Below are 25,136 nucleotides of genomic sequence, written 5' to 3'. Positions count from 1 at the left end.
TCCCGTTTTCGTCAAACGCTCTCAGACAAATTAATTTGTGTAATCTCGTACATTAACTACATAACCATTAACGTCCAAACAAACCTAATTCAGATTCACGGGAAGAAATTATTCTGTCTGCAATACTTTCTAAAATCAGCCTAAATTTCAGGCAATTAAAATAGATGGTGTTAACAGAACACTGATCTGCAACTACTTAAATAACACAGCATCCGTCTAATCTCACAGTGGAGATACTAAGGTCAGGCTTTTCTTATTCAGGCATCTGTGCTTTAACACTCAAGTGAAGCGAAGAAGAAAAAAAAAAAAAAGAAACCTCAAGGAAGATCTGCCTTTACAGAGAAATACGTTCAGGTTATTTTTTCCCTCAACGTGGGCTTAAAACGTGTCAGTGCGAGCAGGACCCGTTCGTTCGGCAATGGTTCCAAACCTCAGGATTTAATTTCTACGAGGGTCCAAAGGGTACGAAGGTCTGGGAAGGGGCCAATTTCTGCTTCTCCCCACTATGCCAGTCGTGAACTTCACAGCAACGCCTGAAACTTGTTGGGAGGAGGCTGCAAGAGATGCGGGGCCGGCGGTGGGTCGCTCTCGCAGCCTCGCGGGCAGCCAAGGTCAGTCAGCAGGGCCGGGGCTCCGGCCCCGGCTCGCAGCCCCCGGGAGGTCGCCGACTCCCTCGGAACTCGGGCCGGGGGCTCGGGCGCACAGGCTCCTCCTCGGCGCCGGCGGCAAGGGGCTTCCCTCGCCGCAAGCCCGGGGGAGCTCGCGCCGCGGGGGCGGCGGGGCGGGGACGCCGCAGACCCGCTGCCGAGGGGAGCCCCGCCGGGCTGCCTCGACCCGCCGCCCCTCCTCACATCCTCCCGTCTCCCCGCGCCCCAAAATCCGGCCCCAACCTCTCGCCGGGGAAGCCCTTCCAGTGGCGCAACGGGGCGCTGAGGAAGGGCCACTCCAGGCTGGGGCACCCTCGCCGCGTCGCCCCGTTCTGGGGGGACCTGCGCCGCCGCCCCTTCTCAGTCTGCCCGGGGAGACCGGGTGGGTCCCCTCTCTCCGGAGAAGCTGCATGGAGCGGAATCGACGTGGGGGCAGAAGGGCTTGAGGGGCGGGTGGCGGCGCAGCTACTCACCCCGCTGAGTCCCCCACCTCCAGCCGGGGACCCCTCAGCTCCTGAGGCCGCCGTCGCCGCTTTACCTTTCCCAGTGGCAGGGACAACTAATGGAAACCTCCGGCCCCGCCCTCTCGCAGAGGCGAACGCGCAGCCTAATTTGCTAACTGGCCCGCCCCGGCCGTCCCACTCGGGCCAATGGAGAAGCTTCGAAGACCCCGCCAGGTCCCGCCTCCGCCCCGCCCACTTCTGGTAGAGACCAATGAGGAAAGAGCGCTCGTCCTCGAGTTCGGACCCGCGCGCCCCGCCCGCGCCGCTCGTGCTCGGACCCCAGGAACCTAAGAACGCTGGTTCCTTGTATAAGCTCGCCTGCGCGCGCACGCGCGCGCCGCATCTCCTCGCGGGCCAGGTTTGGTTGCCCAGCCAAGCCCTTAGCAACCTGGGCTGGGTGGCCGGGAGGGGCGGGGCCCGAGCCTGGAGCGGTCGGGAGGAGGGGGTCAGGGGGAGGAGGGCGGGGGTAAGGGGGGAGGGGCGGGGGAGATCGTGACTAAGAAGGGGCTGGCTGCGGGGGTGGAGGGCCGGCGGGGCCCGGGAATCCGCCTCTCACTGCGGAAAAAAAGGGGAATCCTGCCTGCGGCGCAGCGATCCTGGCCACCCTCCAGAGCGACACGTGCGGGGGGGGCAGAAGGGTCGTGGAAGAAGGGGGAGAACGCGTTTAGGGGACGAGCCAAGGAACTGCTTGGAAATAAAGGACAGAGGACAGTTTATCTCTGTCTTTGGTAAAAATGATATCGTATCGAAGTCTATTGCAGCTGCTGCCCAACTGTTGCAGCTGTGCGGGCACACATACAGTCACATATACACACATTCACACGTACACTCATCCATCAGCCTACGATCCCTTGGGTGAATTAGGAGCAAAGAACTAGTAGCCTGAGGATTCCTTACACAGCAGCTGGATGCATGCAAAAAGGCTGTTGCAGCAGAGGCATCAACCCACAGCTCTGCTTTGGTCCAATGCTCCACCACACAAGATTCCCCAGCTGGCAATGAAGTCATCCCCGACCGGTAGAAATGTAAAGATCTTCATACCTACCAACAATCAGGTTTCCAAAGAGGATGAAGAGGTGATGAAATGGAAGGAGATACATTTCCAATGCCACTTTTTGAAAATTAAGAAAAATAATCTTGTTTAAAGGCATTGTGGGCAAATCTATGTAAAGCTGCAAAATAATTTCCACGTAAAGCGAAGAGGAAAAATGGGTTTCTTTCTGGTTTAGGAAAAGCGCAGAAAACAAGCATTGTATGAGGTCATAGCAGCCACCAAATGAGAAATAAGCAGTACTGTACAGCAATGGGAAATAGATATCTTGGATTAAATCCACTTAATCTATTCCTGTCGTGAATCTGGTAACAATATGTAACGAGATGCTGTGTTTGGCCACTTGGTGCCAAGCCACTAGGGTTTTCTTTCTCATAGCATGGTGAATATTTGATGAGGAAAGAAGGTGCCTGCTTTCTCTTCAGCTTTTCAGGAAGCAGATTAGAAAATTTTTCAGGTAGGAACCGTGAATTAGCAGTGAGGGAAAATGGAGTCAGAGCCAACAGCAGATCTTTGCAGAGTCTCCTGCCTTCTCCAGATGCAAAGTAACAGTGCTCTGACCTCCAGCTTCACCCACGTGGAGCCAGAATTCCCGGGCCAATCATGCCATTTTCATCCCTGCGTGTTAGCGCCTTCGTGCCAGGAATTGCAGCAGCATTACTTCTGAATCAAATGAAGAATGGTTTCTCTGTATAGACGGAGAAAAACCAATAACTGGATATTCACTGATAGGTCCAATTTAGTTTTAAATAGTAATACTAGATGTATTATAATGTGCCATCCCATATATAACTATGGCCTTCCACTTAGGGACATTTACTTTGATCCGGTTCTGAAGAGTTGGTGAAGGGTTTCTTAGAACCACATCCAGTTCTGCTAATTGCAATATTGATCAAAAGCATATATTTTCTAGGTCAATAAGAGTTTAAAAAAGTACCACTCTGGGCAGCCCCGATGGCTCAGAGGTTTAGCGCCTGCCTTCAGCCCAGGGTGTGATCCTGGAGACCCAGAATTGAGTCCCACGTTGGGCTCCCTGCATGGAGCCTGCTTCTCCCTCTGCCTGTGTCTCTGCCTCTCTCTCTGTCTCTCATGAATAAATAAATAAAATCTTTAAAAAAATAAAAATAAAAATAAATAAAAAGTCCCACTCTGCCATTTAACTGAGCTCTTTTCTTATGTAGAAAGCACACTAATACTTAACCACTGAATGAATGCCTGCTATGTGCCAAGAATTTTACATACATTTAGAGCTGCCAGATAAAATACAGGAGGCCTGTTAAATTTGAATTTCAGATAAGCAACAAGTATTATAGTGTAAGTATATATTTTTATCCTGGATACATGTGGGACAAGGGTAGAAAACTAAATAAGCTTTCTAATCATTGTCCAAAAAAACATTTTTGAAATTGCCCCCTCTGGGCCCAGACCTCATAACAAAAGCAGGATCTGGGAGAAAAGCTTAAGAACCAAATCAATGTGAAAAAATAAAAAAGAACCAAATCAATGCATCCCTGTGTAGTGTTTGTAGAAAGAGGTGCACATACTTAAACTAAAAAATGAAGAAAAGCAGTTTTGCTTTTTATCTGAAATTCAAATTTAACTGGGAATCCTGTATTTTTATTTGCTAAATCTGGCAACCCTACATATGTTATCTCTGAGGCTCATGATTCTCTGAAATATTTTCTGTCAGGTCACATTTTTCCAGATGAAGCAATGACTTCAGAGGCTCCCCAGCATCTATTCATTCCATCCTCCTAATACTACAGCAACTATGTTGAGGTGTCCACACTCCCAGGGTGGTGGGTGCTTATTAGTCAATCAATGACTAAGGCCCAATCAGACTAAAGGAAAGGAATTAACATCCTATGATTTGAGGGAAAAGTTTTTCCCTTCTATCCTGCTGGATGAACAAGGAAGCAGGTACCTGGGTTCCCTCTGGCAGCCATTTTGTGTTTAGAGGAAAACCAAACTTAGGTTAAAGCCTGTACACTACATAAGGCAGAGTTGAAAAACAGAAAGAAAAAAACAAACAAAAAAACCGCTGTGTTCTCGATGACAACACTGAGTTGCTTAATTAAATAAATGCAAATGCCTTTGCCTTGCACTTAAGACAGTTTGAGTCAAAGATTCTATTAGATGCCTCAAAAGTGTCCCACTACAGAGTGTGTACTACTCATTATGGGTCTCAATAATAAATGAATAAGTAGCCATCAAGATGTAAGACATCTTTGGGGGATCCCTGGGTGGCTCAGCGGTTTGGCACCTGCCTTTGGCCCAGGGTGTGATCCTGGAGTCCTGGGATCGAATCCTGCGTCGGGCTCCTGGCATGGAGCCTGCTTCTCCCTCCTCCTGTGTCTCTGTCTCTCTCTCTATCATAAATAAATAAATAAATTTATATTTAAAAAAAAAAGATGTAAGACATCTTTGTCCTGGATACATGTGGGACAGGTCTGGAAGACTAAATAAGCCTTTTAATCATGGTCAAAAAGCATTTATGATGATACTTACCTGGCAGGGAAGATACCATGATCACGAGGGTGGTTCTCACAGGGCGAGTCTCGTCCACTAAGGTCATTCTGACCACTGCAGGTTCCCCAAACATGGGAAACTCAACCCCAACTTCTGTTGGCAGGGGACTACAGGCCCTGTGGTAGTGGTGGGCGGCGGGGTGCAAAGCATATATGAAATGCCTGTTTGGCTTAGACCTCATAATGCAATCAAGATCTAGGAGAAAAGCTTAAGAGTCAAATCAACGGGTAAATTTGTAGTGTTTGTAGGAAGAGGTGAACATTAGTTATTCCTTGGCCCCGCTCAGAGCTTAAATCAGACTGTCAGATCTTACATGTTTTCATTTAAAGTTCATGCCATTTGGGAAAATGTCATTTTAGAAATGCGAGTCCAGTACCTCATTTTAAACTATTAAAACCTCTATCCCTATCCTCCAGGCACTAAGTTTAACCGCAAACAGTGTGGAAAGAACAGAAATGTCAGCATCAAAAGACCCAAGAGGGAAAACCACACCAGAATAGAATACCATATGAAAGTGGATGGTTTGCAAGACAATGTAGTTTAGTAGCTAAAACCAAAGACCTGGAAACCAGATTGCCTGCATTCAAATGCCAGCTCTAGTTGCGTCCTTAGGCAAATTGTTCAACTGCTCTGTGCCTCAGTTTCTTCCTCTGTAAAATGGGAAGATGACAATAATAGTTCTCACCCGATAGGTCGGGGTAAGTGACTATTTGTGAAATGCTTAGCAGAGCACCTGGCCCATGGTAAAGATTTTACAAGGATTAGCTGTTAGTGAGCAGGGCTCAATTCCGTGGGGTATAAACATGAAGCAGTTTATTTTTCTCCAATGACTACTTTGAACCATGTATTTTTTTTTGAACCATGTATTTTTTTAATGTGTAAGTGACATATAGTATCCCATTAGTTTCAGGGGTACATCATAGTGATTTGATATTTTTACATTGTGAAGTGATCACCCCCAATAAGTCTAGTTACCATCTGTCACCATATGGTTATAACAATATCACTGACTGTGATATATATATATCTCATATGTATATATATATATATTTCATGTGCTGTACTTGACATCCCCACTTATTTATTTTATAACTGGAAATTTGTACCTCTTAATCCCCTTCACCTATTTCACCCAAAAACCATGCTTTTATGGCAATTTGCCCTTTGTGTCCCTTCACATCTTAGACAGTTTTTCTAACATTTAGGTCTTTTTCAGCTATTAAAAATCAATCCAGTTTAAAACTCGAATGTTACCTTTTCGTTAAATCTCATTTCTCCTACTTGCTTCCCACTGTCATCACCTGCCAGGCTTGTGGCTCAAGGCACCTGAAGTGACAAAGGGGTTGGTCAGCCCCTTCACTTCTACTCCAGTTCCTTGGAGAGCAAGGTCGGTTCCCTCACCAAACCCAACTTCCCTGACCACAGGGGTTTTGGGAGGAGGTAGACGGGAGAAGGGACCATCAACTCTTCTGTTAAAAACCTATGAACATCGCACCCACTTCCCTATGCACCTCTCCCCACTGCTTCATCTTGGCTGTAGTTGACCTCTGTGTAGAGGGCATCTGAATGACAGGTGTAAAATCTTCCTTCCTGCTCCCATCCCAGAGCCACCACCCACAGCGCGTAGCTGTCATTTCTCCAACAGAAGCCCCCCTAAGTGGACGAAACAGGAAAAATCTCTCCCAAGATACTTCACCCATTTGTCAACAACACACCGAAAACAAGCCAGAATCTCCGCAGGTTAACTCAATATGACTAGAGTTCCAATAACTCAAAGAACCACTCTAGCATCCTGAAAGAATATTTCCGTGTTTACTGCCTGGATCTGAATAACGGTTTCACCGGTTCGAATAGTGTGTGATCTTGAAGTTACTCTCTCTGTGTCTTGGTCTCCTCATCTGGAGTAGGAGAATAATAATGAGTTGTTGTGAAGATTAATGTGGGGTTAGAGGAGTTAAAGCGTGTAAGGTGCTTAAAGCAGTGCTGACACAAAGAAACTGATGGATAAATGCTAATTGCTATTTATTTTTATTTTTTTAGATTGTTTATTTATTTATTCATGAGAGAGAGGCAGAGACATAGGCAGAGGGAGAAGCAGGCTCCCTGCAAGGGGCCCAATGTGAGACTCCATCCCAGACCCCAGGATCACGCCCTGAGCCAAAGGCAGATGCTCAACCACTGAGTCACCCAGGTGTCCCACATTATCTCTTTTAATCCCGACATTGACCCTATGAATGATGTCTTAGTTTGAGTTTCCCCAAAAGTAGACCTTAAGACAATAATGCAAGTGTAAGTAGTGTTATTTGAGACTCGATCCCAAGAAACACCAGAAGATGAGTGGGCTAGTGAGACAGGGAGGAGAAGGAAGCCAATAATAGGTGTGTTAGCAAAGCACTTACCACTGTGGGCGACTGGAGCTCAGCAGGATTTGCTGGGGACCGCTGGGAGAAGATGTAGAGCTTTCACCCCTTCGAGTAAGCTGGGGTGTTTCTCCACCATATTGAAAGCTCTTCTAGGCTTTAACTCCCCAGCATTTCTAGTTCTCCTTATGTGTAGGCAGAGTGTGCTCCCTCAGCCTGGGAAAAACCCTTTGGGAAGAGAATCCTAAGTGATCGCAATAAGCAGCCTTGGGCAGGTGAAAGTGAGTGCCACAGAGACACAGCTGGTACCCCAACAGTATGACCCCCAGCAAAGAGTATCATTATGCTCATTTTACTGCTCTGGCAGGCTACCAAACCCACTATTATGCCCATTTTACAGAACATGTTTTTTAGAATTGTAGTCATCTTAAGAATGTATACTCCAACCAGGAGAAATAGGGGAGAACAATCTGGGCTCCACATTTGATGAGAGATCTTCTTCAAAAGATTTATTTTTTTAAAGATTTTTTATTTATTTATTCATAGAGATGCAGAGAGAGAGAGAGGCAGAGACACAGGCAGAGGGAGAAGCAGGCTCCATGCAGAGAGCCCGACGTGGGACTTGATCCAAGGTCTCCAGGATCACACCCTGGGCTGCGGGCGGCGCTAAACCGCTGCACCACCAGGGCTGCCCTCTTCAAAAGATTTAAACCATCAAGGAAGAAGCCTGAAATTTGTCTACTTCGAGGATCCTCTGAGATAATATTTACATCTAGAAGCCTTCCCCAGACCACTGCCCCTTCCCTGCCCCATTTTCAATCCCTTAGGGCGGCTGTGGATTCCTTGGTCTACCTTTAGTCTAGCCTGCCCAAATCATCTGAGATCAATGGTATCCAGGGAGCTGGAGTGGGGCAGTGCTAATAGATGTTGTTACTGATGTAGAAGGGCTTTTTATTTCGAGAGGAATATCTAATAAGATAATAGAGATGTGCTGTCTTTGGCTTTGTAAGAAAAGAGCCAGCTAATTTATAGATAGCAACAGGAAAATAGTGAAAAATAGTTCTATATATTCCAAACCTGATTATTTTAGGCATAAAGGCAGTTCCCAATATCCAATTCCCTTTCTTCTCTAACACAAGGCACAAAATTATGAAAGAGACTTAAAGCCAGAGGAGTATGTCACAAACACTGGTTGCCTCAGATACCTCTTTCTATGGAACATTCATAACTCTACACAACTTTTAGATATCAATAAATCATTTTTTCATATGTTAGTCTCTTAATCCAGATGAAACCATATTTCCCTAGCCAAACAGCAGTCTATTCATCTTCCTTTATTTTATTTTTTAATATTTTATTTATTCATGAGCGACAGAGAGAGAGAGGCAGAGACATAGGCAGAGGGAGAAGCAAGCTCCATTCAGGGAGCCCAGTGTGGGACTCAATCCTGGGACTCTGGGATCATACCCTGGGCCGAAGGCAGACGCTCAACCTCTGAGCCACCCAGAGGTTGGCTCCCTTCATCTTCCAGGCGTCCCTTCATCTTCCTTTAGAAATGGTATTAATCAAGGGTGCCTGGGTGGCTTGGTCAGTTAGGCATCCAACTCTTGGTTTCAGCTTGGGTCATGATCTCAAGGTCATGAGATTGAGCCTGGTGTTGGGCTTCATGCTGACTGTAGAGCCTGCTTGGGATTCTCTCTCTCCCTGTGCCCCTCCCTTGCATGCACACTCTCGAAAGAAAGAAAGAAAGAAAGAAAGAAAGAAAGAAAGAAAGAAAGAAAGAAAATTAATCAAGATTTATCGAGTGCTTACTGTGTACCAGGCATTGTGAGGAGCATTTTGCATGTATTACCTCATTTAATTCTCTCGATATTTATATGAAGTTGTGTCAGGGGTTTAAGGTACCCCCACAAATTTCCCCCCCCTACTACTCCCTTTAAAACATAAAGCTAAATTCCCCCTTCTTTTGTGTGTGGACTACACTTAGTCACTCCTAACAAATAAAATATGGCAGAAGTGATGGTCATAGAGGGTCATGACCTGAGATTAAACCATAAAAGGTTTTGCAGCTTCTTCCTCGTTCCTTTGGATCACTTGCTATGGGGAAAGCCACCTACAGGTTGTGGAGATACTCTCAAGACTCCCTATGGAAAGAACATGGGGTGAGGGAACTGAATGAAGCCTCCTATCAACAGCCAGGGAGAAACTGCCAGCAGCCATGGGAGTGCATCATCTTGAAAGCAGTTCCTCCAGCCCCAGTCAAGCCTTCAGGTAAGTGCAACCTCGTGTGAGATCCTGAGCCAGAACAAGCCAGCTAAGCCATTCCTGAATTCCTGACCCACAGAAACTATGTGATGACAAATGTTTCTTGTTTTAAGCCACTAAATGTTGGATTAATTGGTTGTGAAGCAATGAGTAGCTAATGCAAGTGGATCCCATCTCCACTTTATAGACAAGGCTTTCATAACTTGGCCAAGCTTCCTTAGTCAGTAAGCGGTGGAACCACTATGTGGACAAGGTGACTGACTCCAGAAGCCTAATCCTTATCCTCTAAGCTTTACCCTCTCAGCAATAGAAACCATTTCTGTAACCGTGCTATGTGCCAGGAACTTTCCTTATACTGTCTCATTTACACCCACAGCAGTTCCACAGGAAAGATTTTTTTTCCCTGCTTTTCAAAGACATCCAGGCCAAAGTTACCATCTTCTCATGGGAATTGATTGATAAGGATGTGCATGAAGCTATGCAAGGGAGGAAACATTGTTGTCCACCTCATTTTTGTCCTTTGCTTACTTGCTTAGCTCGAATGTGAGGCGACTTGATAAGCACCTTACTAATATCCTCCCTCAAAAGGTTTTGAAAGTTTAAAATGACTACAAACGATGCCCTTTCCTTGAATATATGCAGATAGACTGAGATGTAATATACAGTATATATATTATTTATCTCGAGATTTTAATTAAAAATGGAAAAATTAAAAACACACACGGCATTTAATTTATAAAGAAAACAAATGAGTTTGTAGAGTCTAAGTATTAAAAAGTAATAAAATGGCTGTGCCTTTCATTTCCTAGGTTTAATATCAGACCTGATTCAATGCAATTTTACAGGCTTCTTATAAGGTACTTTGAAATTCTGGGCTAGTTATATAAAAACACACAGTGAAAAACATATTGATCTTGCTTCTTTTCAGATCCATAAAACAATTCTCACTCTCTTAAAATGTTCTAATACAATAATGAGTCATTAGCAAACATTGCTCTTTGGTGTATAATTTTATTCGATATCTACATGACATAAAGCAGAGACTGGGTCAAGAGCAATAGCTACTGTCCTTGGAAAAGTGGGAAAAAATCTTCCAACAGGCTTCAATTATCCAGTTTTGTCACCTGTGTTGATCGGTGTACCGTATTAATGGCTTTGCATTGAAAATAAACATTATGTCTTATTCATTTTTGTTTTGCCAATGCCCAGGACAAGACCTGATGCTCAATAAGCATTTGCTCAATGAATGAATGAAATCAGTGAACTGGTCAATGAGTTCCCACATCATTTTGTGCCATGTTGATGCACAATAGAGGAAAATTAACAATTTAGACAATTACCTGAAGAACAAAAGGATGAACACAAAAGTGGCTAGGTAAATTGAGGCTATAGCATTTGGAGGAGGCAGGTTGGAACAAAAAAGTGTAGACACTGTGAAGTGAACCTGATCTACTTGTACAATTGTCTCAAGTATTGATTTCATTTCTCTAAAAGAAATTCTTAACCAGCTTTACAGATATAAATCCAATATGGTTTCCAACATGCTTAAGGAAATAAAAAGGTACAATGAAAAGAAAATGAAAAATGATAGCCTTTTCGCTATCAAGGAACACAATTATTCAGTTCAAAATGTGTAAGTTTTTATTACATTCTCAAGCAAAAGCAAAGATATGATCTGAAGCACATTAAATAATATGCATCACAGAACACAATCTTTACAGAGTTTGTTTCTCCAGCAACTTCTCCACTAAATTCTCATAGATTTCATTTTTAATACAATGACAAAAGATCAAGCCCACCTGATTTTCTATATTTGTCAAATACAAGATTGAAATAAAAAGAAAGCTGTCCACATTTTTAAACAGAACTCAAAACATGCCTGCTAATGACTGTAAGTTACTTTGTAATGTATAAAAAAGCAAGATGGATTTGTGGAGGAATAGAAGGATGGATGAATGGATAGATAGGAGATAAAGCAAATAAAATAAAATGCTAATATAGAATCTGGGTGGTAGGTATGTGGATGTTCACCATGCATTTCTTTCAATTTTTAGTATTTTGAACATTTTGATAAAAATGTCAGGGAAGGAGCGCCTGGGTGGCTCAGTTGGTTAAGCGTCTGACTCTTGGTTTTGGCTGAGGTGGTGATCCCAGGGTCCTGGGGTCAAGCCCCGGATTGGGCTTTGTTCTGGCAGAGTCTGCTTGTCTCTCTCTTTCTCTCTCTCTCTCTCTCTCTCCTCTAATAAATAAATAAAATCCTAAAATAAAATGTCAGGAAAAATGCTACTTTGATGGAAATATGTATGTTGCTTTATGATTTCGTTCAGGATTTCACTCAAAGTTATGACTGAATCACTACTAACTGGCCTTAGTATTCCAGCTTAACTAGGACCAGTTACAAACACACACACACACACGACATAAATCATTAACTTGCATTGCCATGATAACCCCAAAATAGAGACCACTTATTATTGTACATGTCTGTAGGATTTTTAGCTAAATCCACCATCACCCGCACCACAGAACCTTCCAAAAATTGACTTAAAGCTGCCCCAGGCTATCTATCTATCTATCTATCTATCTATCTATCTATCCCTTCTCATTTATTTTATTTCTTATATTTAGGGCTATGCCTACCTATGTTACTCTCTTCTTCAAACTAGGTAGAAGTAAGAATTATATGGAAGTATATGGATATATATATATATATAGAATATATATAGAAGAATAAACCTAGCTGGATACACCCCTATCCTAGAAGTTGCTCAGCATATGCCTTCCGTGTACCAGAAAATCAATCTTCCACGCAAAAGGTATTTTAAAGAATGGTAGTTTCTGAGGGGCACCTGGATGGCTCAGTCGGTAGAGCATGTGACTCTTAATCTGGGGCTGTGAGTTCAAGTCTCATCCTGGGTATAGACTTTAAAAAAAAAAAAAAGAATGTTAGCTTCTGAGCTATTACAGCTACCAAGACTAGAGGGGGCAGTTGGAAAAAAAATCATAAAAACAAATAGCACTCAGCTGGCTTAGCTGGTAGAATGTGCAACTCTTGATCTCAGGGTTGGAGGTTTGAGCCCCAAGCTGGGTGTAGAGATTACTCAAAAATAAAATCTCCAAAAAAAAAAGACAAATAGAAAAAAAAAATTTTTTTAAGACTTTATTTATTCATAGAGACACACACACAGAGAGAGAGAGAGAGAGAGAGAGAGGTAGAGACACAGGCAGAGGGAGAAGCAGGCTCCGTGCAGAGAGCCTGACGTGGGACTTGATCCAGGGTCTCCAGGATCATACCCTGGGCTGCAGGCAGTGCTAAACCGCTGTGCCACCGGGGCTGCCCGAAAAAAAATTTTAAATGTGGGAAATTGGGGGTATGACAGAGGATCATAAATAATCCCTAGAGCAAACTGTATTTTCCAAAGGTGGCTGCAACAATACCTCTCATCCCACATGTCCTTCTTACAATGTAACTTTGACACTCTTCCCATAGAGAAGGTGGGGGGGTCTATGTCCCCTCCCCTTGAATCTTGGCTGGCTTATAATTGTGATGAAAATGACATTGTGTGATTTCCAAGGCCAGGTTAAAAAAGGCAATATAGCTTCTGCTCGGTTCTTTTGGGGAGTTCATTGTTTTTATGGAGCTACACTGTGTGAGAAAGCCCAAACATGCTACCGAGATGGAAGGAACTAACACCCAGTTTCAGCATACCATGTATGTGAATGAGTCACCTTTGGAAGTGTACCCTCCGGCCCTAGTGGCTCTTCAGCCATCCCAGTTGATTCTGCCTGAAATAGAGACAAGCAGTCCACACCAAGCCCTACTCAAATTGAGATTTATAATCAAAATAAATAATCGGAAGCCACTGCATCTACAGGTAGTCATGCAGCAATAAGAGGCAGAGATTGCAACCAACTGATACCTATCAATAATCCAACTATTTTACTTAAACCAATTTTGGTAGTCTCTCACATATGAAACCTTTTTTTCATGAAAATTACTAGCAAATGGCCAGGTTGGCTTGAGTTCATCCATCCAACAAAGATTAATGAGAGCCTATGATATAGAAAACACTGTACTTATCACAGTGGGGATATATAAATGAAGCAGCCAATCATCATAAGCTATATTTTCCTTATTATTTCTCCTCCAAACTGCTAATAAACACGAACATAATCAAAAAGCAATTGTGAGGGCAGTCCCAGTGGCCCAGCGGTTTAGCACTGCCTTCAACCCAGGGCGTGATCCTAGAGACCCGGGATCAAGTCCCACATCAGGCTCCCTGCTTGGCGCCTGCTTCTCCCTCTGCCTGTGTCTCTGCCTCTCTCTCTCTCTCTCTCTCTCTCTCTCTCTGCGTCTCTATGAATGAATAAATAAAATCTTAAAAAAAAAAGTAATTGTGAGAAAAGCAAGAAAAGTCTGTTACTTTACTGATTCACAAGCAAGGCAATCAACTCCTAAAAACATCCCATAGCCTAACCAGAGAAAAACAAAACCCAAGTTTATTTTTTAACTAATCAATTTCACTAGTGTAAAAGATAAAACTTCAAGACTTTGTGGATAGGAGATTTCAATGTACCTTGTTGTCTATTCACTGGCTTCCAAGCAAAAGAGTACCTAACTAAATATATCACTTAAATGGTTGCAATATCTCACTCCCCTTTGGAAACTTTATCTATAATGAATGCATTTACACAAAGTAAGATCATGGAATTGTATTCCTGTTAGGGCCCCCAGCCTCCCTCTTTTGCTCCTTTTCCTCCCTTTCCAGGGTCTACATCATCCCAGATTCAGTGCCTTGTATATGTTCCTACCCTCTCCCTTTCAAAAGTAGCTCTGGGGAAAACACCTGATGAATTGATTGAAACCAGCCTATAAACGGCTACTAATATGTTGTGTGTAATCAGGAAGCCTTACCACTCTTCAGACTGGAAAGTAAAAGGGCAAGTGTGGTTCTCCTGAACCCAGAATGCTGTGCTGCTGGGTGGCTGGAGTTCTGACTGCTGTTCTACTTGCAGGAAGTCAAGCACCTGTATTCCCACTGACATTGCAGGAACCCTATGGTGTCCTCAACAAAGGGTTGTTTCAGGTTTTTTAAAAAGATATTATTTATTTATTCATGAGAGACACACAGAAAGAGGCAGAGACATAGGCAGAGGGAGAAGCAGGCTTCTCCACGGGGAGCCTGATGCGAAACTCGATCCCAGGACCCCAGGATCATGACCTGAGCTGAAGGCAGACGCTCAACCACTGAGCCACCCAGGAGTCCCAACAAAGGGTTTTTTTAATGACATGGGGAAACTATGATGTAATGTTTGGTGAAAAAAAAAGCAAAACTTATGTGACAGTAAAAACTGCCATTTGGGGGGTGATTACCATGTGTAGGCATTGTACATACATCATCTCATTTAACAAGATAATAATTCTCACAGAAACCCTATGGGACAAGTGTTATCTCCACATCACAGGTAAGAAAGTGGAGCCTTTTTTTTTTTTTTAAGATTTTATTTATTTATTCATGAGAGAAACAGAGAGAGACACACACACAGGCAGAGAGAGAAGCAGACTCCCTGCAGGAAGCCCGATGTGGGACTTGATCCCTGGACCAAGATCACGCTCTGAGCCAAAGGCGAACGCTCAACCGCTGAGCCAACCACGCATCCCCAGAGTTCTTGTTCTTAATCACAACACACTGCTGCCTCCCAGAAGTCCAGCGTGAGCTCAACTACAGGGGGAAAAATAGATGTTTGTTTGTTTATATAAAGATTAGAGAAGATTAGAAAAATATGCTGAAATTTTTTTTTAAGATTTTATTTATTTATTCATGAGAGACACAAAGAGCAAGAGAGGGGCAGAGACACAGACAGAGGGAGAAGCAGGCTTCACGCAGGGAGCCCGACGTGGGACTCGATCCCGGGTCTCCAGGATCACACCCTGGGCCGAAGGCAGGCGCCCAACCGCTGGGCCACCCAGGGATTCCCAATATGCTGAAATGTTGACAATGATTCTCTGATTATTTCTGGTCAGTGGGCTTGTGGTACTATACTTTTTTTTTTTTACATTAAATATAAGTTGCCTTCATAGAATAAATAAATAATTCAATTCACCTCTTTTCTTAGAAATAAATATTGAAGAGAGACAGGCTTTTCTTTTTTTCTGACTGTCAAGGCATAACTGCTGGAGGTTGCTAGGGGAGAAATCCAGAAGACTTGGTCTCCATCTAGCCTCTGTACTCAGCCTAGGTGAACTGGTTGGCCCTTGGAAAGCAGTCTATTGCTCCTCCTGTTGAATGAATTAGTGCAGGCAGGAATAGCAATTTAAGCAGGTGTGCTTTTTTATTTTACCCCATAGAGTCCTTAGTTGTATCATCCTTTTTTTCTCTTAAAGATTTTATTTTTAAGTAATCTCTACACCCAACATGGGGCTCACAACACCGAGATCAAGAGTCACATGCTTTACTGACTGAGCCAGCCAGGCGCCCCATCATCCTTTTTTATTTTGAGTGTCTCGATCGATATCTTGGTGCACATTGCCAAGCCCCCTTCAGGGAAGGGCCTGTTGCCCCAGCAGCTGGGAGTGCTGTTGGCAGGCAGCCTCGAGCTATCGGCCATTTGAAGAAGAGCCGCAGCTTCAGAGAGCCACCTGGCCCAGGTGGCCTGCATCCAATGACGGATGGATACAAGGTTATAAAGGTCTGGCCATCTTGGCCCAACCCAGAACAAAGCTCCAGAACTTCCTCCAGGCTGTGGTTGGGTTTGTATGACAGATGGACTTTTTCGTCTTCCCAGTCCTGCTGCCTACGCCTCCCTTCCACAGGGGTTGATCCCAAGAACACTCTCTAATAAACATCCTATGCCCATCTCAGAGTGTGCTTCCTAGGGAATGCAACCTTTGACAAATCTCAATTACTATTTTATTTTTTCACTAAAAATCCATGTCATATTCAATAGAGAAAGTGGAACATTATAGGAAGAAATGAGGGGTAGAAGGGCATTTTATAATTTAGCAAGCTATTAGGGTGCCTGGGTGATTCAGTCAGTTGGGCATCTGCCGTTGGCTTGGGTCATGATCCCAGGGTCCTGGGATCGGGTCCTGCGTCCAGCTTCTTGCACAGCAGGGAGCCTGCTTCTCCCTCTGCCTGCTGTTCCACCTGCTTGGTCTCTCTCTCTCTGACAGATAAATAAATTCTTAAAAGAATAATTTAGCAAGATATCAGTGTAGATAGCGAGCTTTTCCATTAACCCAACTGTGACTAAGACATTGTCTAAAGTGTCACTAGTCTCCAAGGAATCTGGAAAGGAAGAGCTTTCCCAACTTGCACCTTCCCTAAAACAAATGTGATCTCTTGAGGATATTTTGGGACTAGTGGCCCTTCTCTACCACTCAAATCTTCTTCCTACTGGTCTCAGTGATGTCACCGTTCCTCAATCATCTGCTTGCCCAGTAGCCCCAGGTTTTATCCAACTGGTCACCAAAAGAAATAAAATGCAAGGAAAGCCAAAGTCTGACCATTCTTCTAAAGTAGATTAAATTTCTACAGTGGTAAATGCTCGTTTCAGGGACAAGAACATACAGAAGAAACTTGGAAGCCATGTGCTGCTCCAAAATGGACCAGAAAGAAAAAAAAGGTTATTGGAAGCGTTGGTTGTTAAGTCGGAAGGGAGGCACGTGGGCCATCATTGGGTCCAGCTAAAGAATGAATAGAGGATTGGCAGAGCATCCCACACTCCAGAAAGTGCCCTGTCACAACTCCCCACTGCCCCCCAGGGTCCCAGACCTGCTCCTAGTCCCATTTATCAGCCTATCCCTGACCACTTACCATTATTGCATACCTCTGCTCCTGTGCACAGAAGCTTCCATCTGTACCTTGAGGTTAGGGAAGTGACCACTTCCACTGCCCTGCATGTGGGGAGGAGAGAGGAGGACAATCTATAGAGGATTAATCCCTGGCATTCCAAGGCAGACTTTTCAACACATTTTTCCACAGAAACACTGCTGTCATAAACTGGTATTTGGGTTCTATGATCGTGCTTCTGGAAGTGCAAGCTGGTGAAGGGGCAGAGGGAGAGAAATCCTCAAGCAGACTTCCCACTGACCATGGAGCCCCACACTGGGCTCCATCCCAGGACCCTGAGATTATGACCTGAGCTGAAACGAAGAGTCAGATGCTTAACCCACTGAGCCACCCAGGAATCCCTCTGTCTTGCTTTCCTCATAATTTCACCTTCCTCAGATTAGTTAGAGCTCAGAAAGTATCAGGTTTTGGGGTACCTGTTTGGCCCGGTCAGTGGAGCATGTGACTCTTAATCTTGGGGTCATAAATTCAAGGCCCAAGCTAAAGTTTTTAAATAAATCTTTTTAAAGTGTCAGGCTTTGTTACCATAATGTGACTGCCACCAAAATGACAGCAAGCAGGCCTGTATTAACTTAGCAATTGAAAGGTTTCTTTGCCTCTATTTCAGATTAAATATGTCAAATTGGGGAAAAGAATTAGTCATGGTTAAACAATTGGAGGAAGCAGTGGTGCCAAGCTGACACCATTTGGGAAATCCTCTGTCTGTATTTAATGTTTAATTTTTTTCTTTTTCTTTTTCTTTTTTTTTCCCCTGATTTTGTCCTGTTGAAAGCATCCATTCATAGTGGTGTCTGTTACTCAAATACCCACATCATAAAAAGTGCAAATCATGGGCAAAAACCCTGACCTCACACCTTCTTTCCAGTTTTGTGCACTTTGCTTCTTTTGTCACCCACATAAAAGTCAGCACCCCACTTAATCCAGTCTACACACTGAGTGACATTCAAAGCAGCACAGCCCAGCTTCCAAAAGTAACTAGACTTCACTGGAGTCCCTGAGACCATGACAAGTCAGGCCCAATCTACAACTCTCACGATACTTATAATCCAGTTTTCTCCTCCCTAACACTTGCAATAGCTCTCCTATCATATAAGTGCCATAGACTGTTGCAATCTATCATTCTCCACTTCACTTTTTTTTAAGCAAGCTCTATGCCCAACATGGGGCTTGAATTCATGACCCCAAGATCAAGAATCACTTGCTCTACCCACTCAGCCAGTCAGGTGCCCAAGACCTGGCTCTTTTTGCCACGGCCAGCTGGTCCCTGTAACTGGGCTTCAGTGTACGTCATGTCCCCTCATTCCTGCCTCTTTTCATCACAGAAATGCTCACACCACTTCCCATGAGACTCAGTGGTCAGTACATGCAGTCGCAGCACTGTATCCCTTCAAGAGCCATAGATCCTCCTCCACCACATTTACTAACGTGGCCGCAACAAAGCACCATAAACTGAGAGGCTTAAACAACAGAAATTTATCCTCTGACAGCTCTTGAGGCTAGAAGTCTGAGATCCTTCTGATCTCAGGTTGGTTCTTTCTGAGAGCTGGGAAGGAGATTCTATTCCCTACCTCTCCCCTAGCTTCTGGAGGGTTGCTGGCAATCTTTGGGTTTCCTTAGTTGGTAGATGCATCACCCCGATCTCTGCCTTCATGTTCACATGGCATTCTCTCTGTGTGTATGTCTGTGTCCAAATTTCCCCTTTTTATCAGGACACTAGTCATACTGGATTTGGGGCCCACCATACTCCATTATAATCTCTCATCTGAACTAATTCTATCTGTGATGACCCTATTTCCAAATAAGGTCACAATCTGAGGTACTGGGGGATAGGACTTCAACATATGCAAGGGGGGCGTACAGTTCACGGGATGTTTAGTCAGACTTGAGGCAGAAGGTAAAGCATGGAGCCTTGGGAGGTTGGGTACCAGGAGGGCAAACAGGTTTAGAGTGTCTGGGATCTGGCCCAGGTTCCTGTTTGGAGCAACATGGCTTATGGAGAGCCAGAGGGACAAATGCAGTCAGAGTCGGTAGAGACTCCAATGGAAAGATCAAAAACAGACATTTGTTCCAAAGGCCAGAGACAGGATCTAGATTGTCTTGAAAACTAGGAATTATGAATCAGAGGGAGACTGAACTGGGATGAAAAGCAGGTCAGGGACAGGTGAGAAGGATCCAGGACTGGCGCCATGGTTGGTCTAAAGTATCCATCTGTATAAAGGTAGTGGAGTGGTTAAGAGAATAGACTCTGGGGACACCTGGATGGCTCAGCAGTTGAGCATCTGCCTTTGGCTCAGGGCGTGATCCCAGAGTCCCCGGATCGAGTCCCACGTCGGGCTGCCTGCAGGGAGCCTGCTTCTCCCTCTGCCTGTGTCTCTGCCTCTCTCTCTGTGTGTCTCTCATGAATAAATAAATAAAATATTAAAAAAAAAGAAAATACAGAGACAAATTAGGAGCGTCATATAGAGCCAGAGGTTCAACTCAAAAATTTTAACTACATTAGTCCCTGTGCTAGGTCCCTGGGATACAAATTGAATCAAATATGGCATGTTTAGTCATTGGCTTAAGGTTACAGAGAGTGACTGATGGAGCCTAGAGCTAAACCTAGGTGTGTAACTCTAGAATCTTCTTTAGAGGGATTTATTTGATGGCCAATGGAGGGGCAAGAATCCTGCTGGGGATTTACAGAGGAAGACACAACTGGGAGTGTCATTTCAAGATAGGTGAGATGAGAAAACTGCTAAGATGATAATTTCCTGAGAGAATTGAAGATTGGTCAAATTCAAAGGTCTTGAGTGCCTGTGACTTGCCAGAACAGACGGAAAGCTAGAGACCTTTAGAAGCAACTTCTGGACGCAGTTCTGTCCTGCCCAAAAGATGCTAGGTGGGCAAGCAATTGCCAAACCTGATTCTCCTCTTGTGTTGATCAGCATGGCCACACCCTCTTCCCCATCTGCTTCTCCCTTTGATGCAGTTCTACTGCTTTCTTTTTCCCTGATTCCTTGCATCTTCCTACTCTTTATTCTCCAAGAAAAGGCCTTTGGTGCATCAGAGCATATACAATCCTGTGGCTTCTAGAACAGCGACTAAATCTGAATCAGCAGCTGTGACTTGCCCCCGATCCCCCAGTCTCAAATGTCCTGCTGAAAGGACTGGCCACTTAGATGTCACTTTAGGCTCAAAATTGATACAAGTGAACTTCTAATCTTCCCAAACCTGCCTGCCCCTCCCAATGCCCCTTAGGGTCCTCTTAGAGCATCGCTATTCTCCCAACCTTTGGAGCCCTCTTCAATTCCTCCTTAGTCTTTGGGATGCAACTGTTGCCAAGTGTTCTATCAGTGATTTCCAAGTTTCTTTTTTTTTTTAATTTATTTATTTATGTATTTATGATAGACAGAGAGAGAGAGGCAGAGACACAGGAGGAGAGAGAAGCAGGCTCCATGCCGGGAGCCCGACGCGGGACTCGATCCTGTGACTCCAGGATCGTGCCCTGGGCCAAAGGCAGACGCCAAACCGTTGAGCCACCCAGGGATCCCCGATTTCCAAGTTTCTTTTTATTTTTTCCCCATTTTCCGGCCGTAGTTCCAGTTCAGGCCATTGCCTCCACGTATCTTTCAACAATGACTTTGTCTCCTCAACAATTTCTCTTGCCTCTAGCTGTTTCTCCCCTTCAGTCCATCCTGTGTGGAGTTGCCAAGCTGAACTGCCTAAATCACAGCTTGGATCCTGTCACTGCTTAGCTAAGAAAAGCTAGGACTGCCCACGCTCCACAAAGAAAGATCCAGGCTCCTCAAGGGACTTTTGGAGGCCTTTTGCAGGCTGCTTTTTGCCTGGAAGGTGGAGGCATAAGCCGAATGATCCAGATCGGGAGAAGCTTCGAGCTTAGCAGAGTCCTGCTCCAGCCAGCTCACCGTCCTGGGCCAGAAGTACAGACCCACCCAACACTCTGCCGGCCACCCAGGATGTCCCACTGTGACCACAGTACTTTGCAACATTCACTTTTCACCGTTGGGAGTGCTAACCCTCTTCCTACCCCCTAGACAGATCCTAGCTAGTATCAAGACCCCATTCTGTTCCCACTCTTCTGCAAACCTTTCCCAGGACATTCCTAGCATCCTTTCCCTCTTGTGAATATCTCTGAAAAGGTCTATTTCTAATACCTCTCATGTGAGCATCCAACTTCTATTACCATCACTACATTTCAAGTTGGCATGTCAAATTGTCGGTTTGCTCTACATCTTCGTACGGTCAGTGCCAAGCAAGCCCTGGCATATGTAAAGTTAGATTTAACAACTATGTGCACAATAGTTAACATTGTTAAAATTTTAAATATTTCACACATACAGAAGGGTAAAGATACTAGTATAACAGATAAGCATGCTACCAACCCCCCAGATTTAACAGATGCTAATAATTAACAAAATTTGCTTCAGAAATCTTAAAAAAAGAAGTAAAATTAAAACATTACAGAGAGGACTTTTTAAATTTTATTTATTTTATTATTATTATTTTTTACAAAGAGCATTTAAAGCCCACCTTCCTCCCCCAATTCATATATATACTTGCTCCTCCCTTTGCTCTTCAGAGGCCACCACTGTCCTCATTCCCATGAATGTGTATAATTTTTAAAAAGATTTTATTTATTTATTTGAGACAGCGAGCAAGGGAGAATGAGCAGGGAGGAGGGGCAGAGGGAGCCCGATGGGGGCTCCATCCCAGGACCTGGAGATCATGACCTGAGCCTAAGGCAGATGCTTAACCGACTGAGCTGCCCAGGCACCCTGAATGTGTGCAATTTAGAGATATTTGTATTTTTTTAAAATTTTTATTTATTTATGATAGTCACAAAGAGAGAGAGAGAGAGACAGAGGCAGAGACACAGGCAGAGGGAGAAGCAGGCTCCATGCACCAGGAGCCCGACGTGGGATTCGATCCCGGGTCTCCAGGATCGCGCCCTGGGCCAAAGGCAGGCACCAAACCGCTGCGCCACCCAGGGATCCCTGAGATATTTGTATTTTTATAAATAATATTGATAATTTTGTTTTTAAATTTTTAAGATTTTATTCATTGTGTTTTAAAGTTTTATACCAATATCCTATTGTATCTATCTGTTCTGATGCAGCTTTTTTTTTTTCACCTAAGGTTATGTTTTAAGATTCATTCATATGGAGACCTTCATTCATTGTACCTGCTGTTTGTTGTAACAGTTGAATCAGTCAGGATCCCTATGAGAGACCATATCCAAAACTGTTAAGTGGGAAGAGTCCGCTGAAGGGACTCTTTCTGGAGGTGTGGGCAGGGTTATGGGGACCAACAAGGGATAGTGAAGCTCTAGGGACTAGCAGCATCAGGAAACTTTTGTGCAGAATAGCTTTGCTCCAAATCCTGCATTGCTAGCTCTGTGACAATGGATCTGAGCCCTTTAAATGCCTCGCCTGGGCCAGGGCATGCCCATGCCGGCAGTAGAGTCGGGGTGTGACCTCAGGAGGAAAGGGTTTGGCTTCCTGCTCTGCCCTCTGAAGCAGCACTCACAGCCAGCAGGGTCCCCTGACTCTCGTCTTCCGTGGGTTTGCAGCTCCAAGGATAGGTGTCCCTGTGAGCAGCTTTGCTGGCTGCCCTAGAGGAACAATTCCAAGCAAGTTCCAGAGCACAGATTTCTAGGAGCTTCCACCACTGCAGCATTGCAGTGACTTCCTGCTGTTCAGTGAGCCATGGCTGTGCCCTCTTACAAGCTTTGGAGGGTGGGGACTCTTGCCATCCCCCCATACTGGGAGTGTCACTTATGCCTGTATTCTCCAGAGTTCTCTTTACTTCTTACTAATCAACCTCTCATTACTTCAATTCCCTGTTAGAGTTAGTAATTTTTTATGTATTAAACTTTCTCTCTTTAAGCTACTGTGTGACTCTTCTCTTCTGATTGGCCCCGAACTGATACACGGTCATCACTCCTAAGCCTGAAGGGCCCGGGGAGGAGACAGGTAACAAAACCAGTGAGAAACAGTTATGGGCGATTGGCTGCCTCATTAGGAGAAAGGGTACATAACTGGACAATTCTTCATATAATGGAAATATGACACAACATTATGCCAGGTAGTCTCCTCTTTCCTTTCTATTTTTTTCCCTCTTTCCTTTCTAAACGCATTTGCTCCCCTTTTCCGTCCTGCTCTGTGCCTGGGAAACCGATGGTGGGGTGCTGGTAAGTGGTTAACACAAGCACCATGTGGGAGACACAGCAGAACAGAGGTGAGAGCCCCACTGTCCCCTGCTCCCTCCCTGATGGGTTGTGGTTCGGCTGTGACTGTTGAAATGGAGAAGAATTTGCCACCCCAAAATAAGCCTCTTTGGCATAAGGATTATTTTGAGCTGGTTATTTTTAAGAAACGGCAGACATGGAAACGCTCCCAACACCAACTGGTCGAAGTTCCCCCTTTGTAAGAGGCACTTACATGATCAGGGGAAGCTCCATTTGTAGGGGTGTCTCCTCTCTGCACCAGGAAGAAGGGGCTGGCTCTCCATCCCTAGACACTCCTACCAGTGGAGAAGACTTTGGCCTAAATCCGCATCACAATCACACCCTTGTTGACTGTACTTTGCCAGGTAACCTTCCAGAACGGACTCCCTGCATCTTCTTTGGTCTTTAGCTGGAGATGACAGCTGAGGCGGTGGCCAGGGCGGGTCTGTGGAGTCACTCGATTTCCCTGGGTCCCTCTGATGTACACAGGAGGTGAACCTGTTACTAAACGTCCATTTGTTTTTCTCCTGCTAATCGGACTTTTATTATAGGAGGGTCTCAGCCAAGATCCTAGAAGGGTAGAGGGAAAGTTGCTTTTACCCCCTCACACCGTGTTTCTCTCCTGACAGTGGACCCAATAGAGTTGATTCTGTGTCCTCTGTGTCGCCTACTAAGGCTGTGGCAGGCATCTCTGTGCATCTGTTTGAGCTGGGTGAGAATTTCAAAGGTGGTCAGTTGCCAGATGGAATAGAGGATACCCAGTTAAATTTGAATTTCGGCAAAACATTAATTTTTTTAGTGCAAGTTTGTCCTAAATAGTGCATGGGACCTATTTATACTAAGGACAATCGTTCATTGTCTCTCTGAAAAGAAGATTTAACTGGGAGTCCTGTTTTGCTTTTGTTGCTGCTGAATCTGGCAACTCTGTCTGGGGAGTGGAATTCCTGTTGGATATTGTCCTTCCTAAAAGAAGGCCCCCAACATGGTTTGGGTGCTAGAAGTCACATACGATGAATTGCTTTCATGTTCTTCAGACGCCCCTCAACGTATTTTTCAGTCATCTGTAACCCGTGTGGGGTCCGCCTTTTTTCTTTCTTTTTTATTTTTTATTTTTGTTTTATTTATTTATTCTTTGACAGAGAGAGGGAGAGAGAGCACAAGTAGGCCCAGTGGCTCTGAGCAGGGAGCCTCATGAGGGGCTGGATCCCAGGACCCTGGGATTATGACCTGAGCTGAAGGCAGAAGCTCAAGCACTGAGCCACCCAGGTGCCCTGGGGATTGCCTTTATAGGGCTTGACAGTGGGTGAGGCTGTGGCCCCACACGGTAGACCCGGGCCTCTCAGGCACAGTTGAGCAAGACAAAGAGGCCTGTCCCAGGAGTAGGCTCTGGTCTCAACCTCTGTATATTTACATTCACCTTCCCCCTATCACCCTCCACTGGCCGAGGCCTCTGAAGAGGTCAGGGGGTTCACATTTGGAGCCCAGCAACCTTTCCTCCCAGAGTCCCCTGGTCTGAGTCTGGGGTCCCACCTGCCCCCCCCCCCCCCCCCCCAGGTATCATACTTAATCTTCTCTTGTCTCTGGGTAAATCTGGCCAGGGGTGTGGGTGGAGGGTGTGTGGGTGGGGTGGGGTCCCCGGGGAGCAGTTTATTTGCTGCCAGGGAAAAACCTTTATTACAAAGCAAGGTGACAAATTAAC

The 25,136-nt window shown here is 44.8% G+C and overlaps 1 protein-coding gene and 1 pseudogene across 4 annotated transcripts in view; one reads left to right on the top strand and one right to left on the bottom strand.

Annotated features, from left to right (window-relative positions):
- The window catches only part of CDKL5 (cyclin dependent kinase like 5), a 213,050-nt gene extending 211,805 nt beyond the window's left edge, over nt 1-1,245 (bottom strand). For all 4 annotated transcript variants that reach the window (XM_041741591.1, XM_041741589.1, XM_041741592.1 and 1 more), the window contains exon 1: nt 1,121-1,245. The gene's annotated coding sequence lies outside the window, so the exon portion shown is untranslated. The remainder of the gene's footprint in view (nt 1-1,120) is intronic.
- A 3,456-nt stretch (nt 1,246-4,701) lies between these two features.
- On the top strand, nt 4,702-4,850 carry LOC121483682 (annotated as a pseudogene).
- The last annotated feature ends 20,286 nt before the right edge of the window (nt 4,851-25,136 follow it).

This window comes from Vulpes lagopus, chromosome X, assembly GCF_018345385.1.
Source record: "Vulpes lagopus strain Blue_001 chromosome X, ASM1834538v1, whole genome shotgun sequence".
Lineage (NCBI taxonomy): Eukaryota > Metazoa > Chordata > Mammalia > Carnivora > Canidae > Vulpes > Vulpes lagopus.
This window is presented reverse-complemented; position numbering and strand designations above follow the sequence as displayed.